This window comes from Mastomys coucha, unplaced genomic scaffold, assembly GCF_008632895.1.
Source record: "Mastomys coucha isolate ucsf_1 unplaced genomic scaffold, UCSF_Mcou_1 pScaffold22, whole genome shotgun sequence".
Taxonomy (NCBI): domain Eukaryota; kingdom Metazoa; phylum Chordata; class Mammalia; order Rodentia; family Muridae; genus Mastomys; species Mastomys coucha.
In genome coordinates, this window is record NW_022196905.1 from 104363964 (window position 1) to 104373997 (window position 10034).

Below are 10034 nucleotides of genomic sequence, written 5' to 3' on the forward strand. Positions count from 1 at the left end.
CCCTCCCTGGGCTCCAAAGCCAGAAGCTCCAGCGTCTCCAGCATGTCAGCCCATCACCGTAGCTGCTCGAGGCAGGAACCCTGGCTGGTGCCAGTTCCCCGAGTCTCAAAAGGTATTCATGGATATAGGCAAGATCCAGCCATCCTTTGTCTTTCAATCCAAGACGTTTTCTGATCCTCTCATCTCAGGAAGAGGACCACAAATCTCATAGGAAACAACAAGCTCCCTGGACATGGTGGTGCACAGCTTGGCAAATCTAGCACTCGGGAGAGAGGCAAGATCTCAGTTGAGCCTGAGCTATCTAGAGAATCCTGTATCAGCCCCGACCCCCTTTTTTAAATTTTCAAGGTAGTGCAGTATTTGAGGCTTTGTGTTACATTTTCAGTGACAGCTCTTCGTTTTTACTTGGTGCAGAAACAGACAATGACCTTCATATAGTGTGTGGCCAAAAAAAGCTGTCCTCATAGGGTCAGAAGCGCAGGACCCTGCATGGATAGCCCCAAGCTGCTTTCTGGAACCCCTGTGAGGTCCAGAATGAGTCGCCTCTAGATGCCTTTATCCTGATGGTGCTGGCATGCTGCCCTATCTGTGGTACTCAGAGAAAGAGTAGCAAGCATTTCCTTTCTAGCCAGCACAAACCCAGAGCTGCAGGGTGGCACTCCAGTGAGTTCACAGAAGCCACCAAAGACGATACTGATTAAATTCTTGGCCGTGTGCTGTGATGCCCCCAACTTGTTGACCTAGGCTTGATTTAGGTGATGCCATGACTTCTGGGGGGTTTGCCTTAGTTTCCAAGAAGCTTTGAAATGCCTCACATGTTGCCTGTGCATTGATCTTTTACTGTATGTTGATAGTAAAATAACATTACACCTCAGATGATTGGAGGCACTGAAGAAGCAGAACAGAGGCGTGGCCTACAGGAGCAGTTCATTATTATTTATGTAAAACAGAAGCTTTGACTATGAATGGCCCATGGCAAGATGGCTCCCTGCATCCCTGAACGCTGATAGCTTCATCTGAGCACCGGCCTTACTTCGTAACCCACCCAGAGGTGCTGCTGTGCCCAGTTTGAGCCAGCTAGCCTCCACACCCATGTGTCCTTGCAGGAGAGGATCCGTGAACAGCTGTGGTCCACAGTGGTTGTACAGATTGGGGCCTGGCAAGCTTTCTGTAAAAGACCAAGGTGTTCATTGAGATCTCGATGCCACAGTCTTGTGCAATGGCCTCGTGTTGCCCCTGTAGCAGACAGATAGCCTTGGTGTCACAGAGAGGTGTGTGTGATGACATCTATCCCAGGGTGAGGGGCGTGGCCCCACATGGTCTGGGTGACACCTTGCTAAAAGATTTTTAGATTTCTCCCCACAGTTGTCTCTCTTAAGGCATCATCTGGTTTCAAAAACAACGCTAATGCCGCCCAGCACTGCGCCATCCAAGTAAACCCCACACTGGCTTTGCAGCTTTACGATGTCTGTAAGGTAGGTTCCACTGTCTGTACATCTGCTACAAATGGAGGCAGCTTGCCTTCTGATCAAGGGTCCTGCAGATCACCTGCTTGTCCAGACTCCCAATCTCCAGCTCCATGCGGAGCTCCAAGCATGTGGATTGCATAAAGGCAGAACAGCCTTGCCACTCAGCATGGTGTGTGTGTGTGTGTTTTGTTTTTTGAGACGGGTTTCTCTGTGTAGCCCTCTTATGTAGACCAGGCTGGCCTCAAACTCAAAGATCCACCTGCATACTGGATTGTCAGCATGTGCTACCACTGATAATCAACATCTTAATAACATTGCCTCATAGAATCCTATGAGGCACATCTGAACTGCTCCTTGGTGGCAGGGAAACCCTAAGACTCCACACTTGGAGGCCTCACTAATATGGAAGGGGTGGCAACTGTTCTGCCCTCCTGCCTCAGTGGTACCATGTCTCCGCTCAACCCCCAGCTGGCTTTGTGTCAGTGCTGTGGACACGAGGGGTCTCCAGGAGCCTGTAGTATGTTCCTTCTAAGTATGCTTAACAGCAGTTGCGGTGGCAGGGGAGCCTGTCCTGTAAATACCTGGGTGGAGCAATGGCTACACTTTACCAGAGACTACCTCTCCTACACTCCTGCCCATCATTGCCTTACCTGGCTGGGAACGGTACCTATTGGGCATCTGGTGGGCCATGAACTCGGGATCCTGTTAATATGGGATCTAGTGGGATTCCAGTCTTCCTCTCAGCCCCTCTTGAGTGACAGGCACAGCTTTTCTACCCATGAGATTGAGGTTGAGGCCTGTACAGGTGCATGTTAGTGCTGTCCATGGTGGGACTTCATTCACTACCCTGGATCTCACACCTCATTTCAATCTACCCCAAGACTCAGGCATGCAGCAGCCATCATCTCTGGATGCTGGGAGATGGGGAAGGGCTGGCATGAGATGGTGACCCCATGCTTGCTCCGTGGGCTTACTGTTGCTGCCTGTCTCCTGATAGTATGCTTGAAACCCTTGGAGTGTTAGCATGGAGCTGTCTGCTCACACTCTGCCAGAAGCCATGGTGGCTGAAGGGCTTTGGCGTCTTACACATGCATCCCGATGCCTGCCCCCGCACTCCCTTACTGAACCATAGGCCCAAAAATGAAGCTTTGACCCCTCTGAGCCTTGGTGTCCCGCCAGTGGAAGTCTGGATAGTCAACACCAACATGGAACATAGCTCTGTGACAAGGAAACATGAAAACTACACTTGGTGCCCTGGTTGGGCACATTACTCAGCACACAAAGGATTCCTAGGAGGCCAGACTTTGGTGCTAAAACCAGGACAGTCCGGGACAAACAGGGACCATTGGTCACCCTGTTACAAGAATGCAGCAGCCTTCATCTAAAGGCAGATGTAAACACTGGGCCATTGCATAGGAGACAAGCAGTGCTGTAGCCTGACTGCCCCCAGCTCCACCGGCACACAGGTTATAGAGCTGCAAGCAGGAACAGGAAGCCATTCTCACAGGGAGAACCCAAAGTGTTCTTTCTCCCCAGACTGCCATGGACAGTTAGGGCAAGTACATCCAGGCATATTGAGCTTCCTGCAGCCAAAGACGCTTTCTCAAAGGCATTAGGGGCCCCTGCAATGTTCCCACCAGTTCATTCTTGCCACTCACCCCCAGGCTCCACCCACAATGGCCTCCTGCCAGACTCTGAGACCAGAAAGCCCGCAGGTCTGCTTTGAATGAATGGAATAGAACAGCCCAGGATTTAACCCATTCCTGGCTAGCGTGCCTCCTGCCATTAACCATTTCCTCCCCCTGCCTGTGGCACGCGTGACCCAACAACAGCCACTCAGCCATCTCCCATTTTGCAAGGAAACATTTCTGCTTTATGACTGCAAGTGCTTTTCTTTCTCCCGTTATCTTAATGAATTAACTGGGTGCCCGTTGCTCCCTGGCCCCCCACAGTTTACGAGCTGCTCAGCGATCACTGCGATCTTAGTCAGCTCCACACAGTTGTTGTACCGGTTCCTATTACAGTAATTGGCATGAACTTTATTCTTTTGCAGAGAGATTCTTTGGCCCGCTGAGACTGCATAACCATCTGCCATAAATTGAGACTAGTACGGCTTATTTTGGTGAATGCAAAATTGGATCCCATTCTTTACTCTGTGGCTTGATTCAACTTCCAGATGGTTAATCCACATGAAGTAATAGGAATGCACCACAGCTCTGCTTAGCTGAAGATGGAGACGTAATATTTATTTGCTGATGTGGAGGCCTCCAAACGCTGCCCTGTCGGGATGTCAATATATAACACGGCAGCACAGAAATGTCAGCTTGTTCTGCAGGGACGACAGGCTCCCCTGAGTTGCCATGAGGGACCCCTGGGTGCCTACTCCCCCCTTCTGTCCTTGACCTAATCTCAAGAGGTTTTTATTCTCTCCTGGGCTGTTTCTTATCAGCTAGGTCTGCCTGTGTAGCTGGCTTCACATCTGCTTTGACTTTAGTGCCTGTGACATTTTCATTAATACTTCTCCAAGGTTGAGCCTTTATTCCAAATACCCTGCAGCTCCCAGAAGCTGAAGCTCAGCTGTGCCCAGCTGGGGGCTGCTGGGAAACTTGGCCCCTGAAATACCAACAAGTCTGCTGTCCCCACTAAGATGAGCTGATCAACACTTTTTAATTGTTACTGATCATGCTCACCTGCCATGCTGAAGGATGCAGAGGCAGATCTTGGGGTAGGGGAGAATTGCTTTCACTCTGGGGGATATTGACTGCCTCTGTATGTATGCTCTGTCCTGTCCTAGACACCTCCTGGGCCTCAGCATGGGGTGCAGAGAAGCCTGAAGTCTGCATCTCACCACCTGGGAGTGCTGAAGCTGCAGGGCTCCCTATACCAGCTGGGTCCAGCAACCCCGTTTACCCAGGGCTGCTCTGGCCGAGCCCCTACCTCCTGTGTACCACTCAGAGCTGGGCAAACTGAGACAGTTGCCTACCCTATGGCCCTGTCTACCCTAGATCTGCAGAGAGGACCTCTGGGGCTCATTCTGAAGGTCCTGCATTGTGGTATGTTCTGTGGTGATTCTGGTGGGGCCCATGAGTTTGGGAACCACAGTAGTGAGTCTCAAGTGACTCCATGGCCTGACATCTCATGTGCCTTTGGGTGTAGAGGGTAGACTTGGGTCCATTTGAATAGAAATTAGATCAAAGAGATTCTACACATGGGAATTAGACTTAAAAGGAGCTAGTAAGAGCCAAGCGTAGTGGTGCACAACTTTAATCCCAGAACCCAGGGTAGAAGCAGGCAGATCTCTGGGGCCAGCTTTAGTTATGTAGTGAGTTCCAGGACAGCCAGATAAACATAGTGAGTGAGGCCCTTTCTCAAATAACCAAAAGAAGTGGAGAGAGAAAGAGAGAGAGAAAGAGAGAGAGGGAGAGAGAGAGAGAGTAAAACAACAAAAAACCAAAAATCAAACCAAAACAAGACCTTGAAAGTTTCCAGATGGAACACATAGTGCAATAAGGAGGCAGATCTCAGAGGCTCCTCAGCAACTGAGGCTGGTGGGCAAGAAAGCAAGAGGCCGACCCCTCTACCCATTACACACAAAGCCACATGCCATCTCCAGCCGCTCAGGCTGCCTGTACTGTGCAGATGGAAAGACTTTTAAGTGGGCCCCTGAAATGCATTGTTGGCAAGAGAATGGCAGCCAATCAGGAGCTGCCAAAAGGAGCCCAGGGTCCATCCAGCAGGACCAGAGCCTCTGGCTGGAGCCTGTTGGCTTCAGTGGCAGGCAGCATGTTTGTTCAGGTGGGCTAACTAAAGCTCCAGGCACAGGCTGTGGTGGAGGGAGGTAAGGCTGCAGCCAAGTCGGACGCTGGCTCAATCCAACTCCCTGGCTGGGTCAGACACACCTTTTGCACTAGGGTTGGATACAGCCGTGTATCCTGTGGTCTCCACCCTCAGAAAACTCTGAAGACCTGCCCTTTCTCACTGCTTGACCGAGGCTCTTCCCTCCCCCTAAAAGGAGCCTCCTGACTCTAAAGTAGAGAGGTCACATGCCTGTGCTCAATGCTGTCCCACAAAACAGGTCATGCGCAGATTCCTTGCTGGCTCTCCAGGCCCCTCTGCTCATAATGCCTCGTTCTATTCCAGCTACACTGCCTCCTCCTGGCTAATTTGTGACCTGCCATGCAGGTCTCTTCTGCAGTGGCTGGTCCTGTTCCCCAGAATGATCACCACATCCCTTCAAGGCTTCTCCCTTGACTCACTAAGTCCGATGGCCCCTCTTCATGTCTCCTGAACCACCTTTTGGGCCCTCCTGCGACTAGTCATAGCATTTCTCAGCACTTACTACAGGGCGGGTGGACAGAGAGGAAGAGGGAGGCATTTCCCACCAGACGTAAATAAAGTTCCAGGAGATCCCTGCCTTTGTGGTTGTTAAGTGTGGGTTTAGCAGCCACTGTCTTCAGTCTTAGGATAGGCTAGCATCTCTCAAGAAGATGCACAGTAGTGCAGAGCTTGCATACAACCAAACAGGGCTGTCCAAATGTAATAATGGCCGTCCGTGGTGTTCTGCCCAGAGCAGCCATTCTGGAGCGTTCTGTGTAATTGGAGCACAATTAAGCATCTGGCAGTGTTTCCCTGGGCTGAGATCTGATTCTGAGCTTACTCAACACGGGCTCTGGTTTCTCTTTGCTAGAACAACAAATCCGGATCCCCTGAAGGCAGACCCTGTGGTCCAGACTGCAGGGCAATACTGGAGAGTGAGGCTCACACTGAAGAAATTTAATCTCCAGACAGCGAGCGGGCTGTATATTCTGGGACAAGTTCTTGGACTTTGCATAATATAAACGACAATTTCAGCTACAAGATGAGATTCACACCACACTGAGCTGGAGCAGGAAGCTGCCCAGCCCGGGCTGCTAGAGAGGACCAAGTCAGCGTAATGCCAGATGGAACCATCCGAGGTGTGCCTCACCACCCTTCTCTCCCAGCCAGCACCCACTGGTTCACATGTCCTTCCAGAAGTGCGAGCCTCTGGGTAGAGCTTCCCCCATGGCTGTGATCTCCATCTTAAAAGCAAGTCAGCTGCCTGCAAGAGTGAAGCTCAGAAACGAAAAGGTGGTGAGCTGCAGGGTGGCCATGAGTGGCAGAGGAGCAACACCATTCATGTTCTTGAGAGCCACATACCAAGGGAGTGGTGCCTGTCACCCTGGACTACAAGTGTGCAGAGTGAATGGCTTGGAAGGATGAGACTTCGGGGTGTGGCAGGGGAGAGAACAAGCTAGAGTAGAGAGAGCTGTCAAGTGATGAGGACTCTGACCCACCCATAGACACGGGTCCTTGAGAAATAAGTTCAGATATGGTCTCTGGTGATAAAAACAGGAGGGTCCTGTGAGTCCTAGCCTGCCTCCCTAATGGGTCCTAAAAACTATATGGCAGAGGGTAACCAGATGGCTCAGGGCTTAAGAGTGCGACTCTTCCAGAGGACCCAAGTTCCAAAGGACCTGTATTCAGTTCCTGCACCAGGCAGCTCATATCTGCCTGAAACTCCAGAAGGCCTCCAAGGGCACCCACATATACTTACACAGATAGACACATAAATAAAAAAACAATATAGTCAGATCCTCAGGACTTGTGCTGTGCACTTGTCAAAGGATACAGGCCTAGATAGCATCCTGAACTGGGAATATCTGGGACCAGAAGTGCGTCTGTTTTGAGATCTTTCAGCATCAGTATGTTCACTCAGCCAACATTCTTAATCTGGACATCTCGAGTCCAAAATACTAGGAACCCAGAGCTCTTTCTGCCCAGAGCAATGTTGTTTGTGTCTCCTAGATACCTAAGTATTCGCAGAGTTTGAATCAACGTGTTCAGAAAACGGGTTCCAAATTAAAGGCACTTGGCCAAGAAAAAATGGAAACCTCCATTCTATCGTACCCCCCTCCCCTGAGATCCTAGAGCATCCTCTAGTTTGTGTGGAGCTCCGTGTGCTGGGCTTTTCTGTTCTCCACTTCTGGCACCGTTTCCTGAGGCCTTTTCCATCCACAGGCAGCCCCTCTTCCCTCTTTGTCTTTCCTGATTCCTCTGCCAGCGCTGCTGCTGCTGCTGCGTGAGAGAGAGATGTTGAGTAAGGTGGTTCCTCTAAGAGGTTTACAAGTCACTGCTGTCCCTACCAAAACAGGTCATCGGGTAGGAAGCAGAGACAGTACAGGGGCCCAGGGTTCCCAGAGAAGTGCTTTACAGCAGGAACTTCACAAACAGCTTGAGGCCATAGGTTTGTATGGAGAGGGAGGAATAGAGGCAGGCTTGAAAGAGCCCAGAAAAGCCTGGAAGGCAGCATTCCATTGCAGAGGGGATGCCCGCCTGTCTGTAGCCCTGTAGGATCCAGTCAAGACTCGGGGAGGAGGGCCCCAGCTGGGAGTCCACAGGCTGAGACAATTAGGGGATAATTGGGGCTGAATCATCTTGGTGGAGGCCCAGGAGGGTGCTGGGCGGGTGTGGGCCCTGTAGTGATTGCTCCAGACCAGCACTGGCTGAGTTCATTCTGTGGCTCACTCTCCTTTATCCCGGCATTTACGGCACAAGCGACTGGCCTTGACACCAGAGTGGCCTGCTAAGGACAACATAGGCCTCAGGAGTGCCCTGGTTTAGGACTGGGGCTCCATGGTAAGCATTGGCCTGACATACGTCAGCCACCGGTCCATCCCCAGCGTTGTGGATATAGGAAAAATAGTGTCTTAACTTGGGGACAGTACCACAGTCTCTTTGTCCAAAGAAGTGCTCTTTCCGTACCTCTAAAGCCGAGATGGGTTTTACAAGTGATAATGTTTTTACCGTGGTGGGCTCTCGCAGTAAGAGAAAAGTAGTAGATCATCAACCAGTTATGCAAGGCCCAACACACGTCACCTATTTGCCACAAACATTGCCAAGCAGTCAACAACCCCTGCGACTGGATGGAAAATGCAGTTTCAAGTGAGAGTCCTATGCCCAGCGGGGGTAGGTGGGTGGGGAACTCCTGTGCTGCTTTCTGACACAGGCACAGAGATTTTGAAAAGCCAGCATTACATACCTGAAGTGTAGTAAGGGCCTGTTGGCTGTAGGAGGGAAGTCAGGAGGGCAGAAGGCATCCATGAGTGGGGAAACACTGAGTTATCACTGCTCTACTCACATCTCTGCTACCCTGGCAGCCACCTGTACATAGCTCTCTCACGCTCCCTGCCTGCCTAACAACGCACATCTTATCCCCCCTGGGAGCTCACATCAGATGGAGAGAGATGGATGCTGGCAGACAAATGGCCCAGCTCCCTGGTCCCCCATTAGGGTGTCTTGGGTGTAACCCACAAATCTCCCAAGGTCTCTAGCACTCCTGAACCTGAGCACCCCGGGCAGCCAGTGAGGCTGTGTAGAGAACGTAGCTTTCCCGTCACTTCTTGGGACCCCCTGACATGATGACCCTGCCCCAAATCTCTGCCAGACGGTCTCATTTGATACAGTGGTGAAATTGTCCTCTACACAAAGGAATGGGCCATGAGAGAGGCTGGCAGGATGGAGGGAGTGGTCCCACTCCATAGGACTCAGTGCGGTCTGTCACGATGGCTGAGAGCCTGGATGTCAGGGGCTGGTGTACGTTGAGCCTACGGTTCTGCTGAAGCCATCCATAGATTCAGATGACGGTGGAGCCAAACAAACCACACACTACGTAACAGCCACGGGCTAGGTACACACTCACAGAAGCTCCAGGACACAAGGCTTTAAGTCAGGTCTACAGTCACCCTGTTTCAAGTCTCTTGGATTGTGGGGTCTCATTGCTTCTCTGAGCTTCATCTTCTCTGAAATGAACCTGTGCCGCAGGTCACAAAGGGGACCTAGTTATGGAGTAACACAATGAATTCATCATGCAAAGCTGGGCCCAGAATTCCACCACAGGGGCACCACAGGCTCAGACTCGCTAGAGTCTCACATTCCATTCCCCTTTTACTCTAAACAGGGAGATGCCCTCCTACCGAAACCCATGTGTATGAGATCCCATGTATAGAAACTCAGCCTCAACGTGCAAGTGGCCTCCTGGCCAGTCCTAGCAGCCCCCTAGAAAGACAGGTCCTCCTTTAGATTCTGGGTTCTGACTTTCTCCTACCTCAGCCTGTAGGGTGGCAGAGATTAGATACACACTGCTGTACCTGATTCTGTTAAAAATCATTTTATTCCTGAGGTGCTCCGAGGACTGTCCTACTTCAGGGCCTCTGGACAGGCTGCCTGGAATGGTAGGAAAGGGAATTGCTTCCTTGCCAGTGAGCACCCGGGGAAGCCCCCGTGGACTCCAGCAGGTGGATCCTGCCTCTCCCTTTCCAAGGGTAGAGGCTACCCCTGCTTTGGTCAAGACAGTCTCCCTGGCCATGTACAGTCCATGTTTGTTGAGCCGATTTTAGATGGGGCTTCTGAGGCATAGATTGAGACTATGTCGTCCCTGTCTGGAGGGCAGGGCATGTATGTAGTGAGAGTCTCTGTGCTCTGGTTGAGGGATCCCAAAACCTCAGTTGTGGGGCTCCCAGAGCTATCCAGCCCGTGCAGAGAACA

General features: G+C 51.3%; 1 long non-coding RNA gene across 2 annotated transcripts; it reads left to right on the forward strand.

Moving 5' to 3' along the window:
* The first annotated feature begins 1025 nt into the window (after positions 1-1025).
* LOC116068153 lies at positions 1026-7376 on the forward strand. Of its 2 annotated transcripts, none has more exons than XR_004109461.1 (4): positions 1026-1475; positions 3523-3591; positions 4264-4522; positions 5610-5884. It is a non-coding gene; the product is annotated as an uncharacterized LOC116068153 (long non-coding RNA). The 2 variants fall into 2 exon arrangements; XR_004109460.1 differs by lacking the exon at positions 5610-5884 and adding an exon at positions 6157-7376 and having other exon boundaries at positions 1027-1475.
* The last annotated feature ends 2658 nt before the right edge of the window (positions 7377-10034 follow it).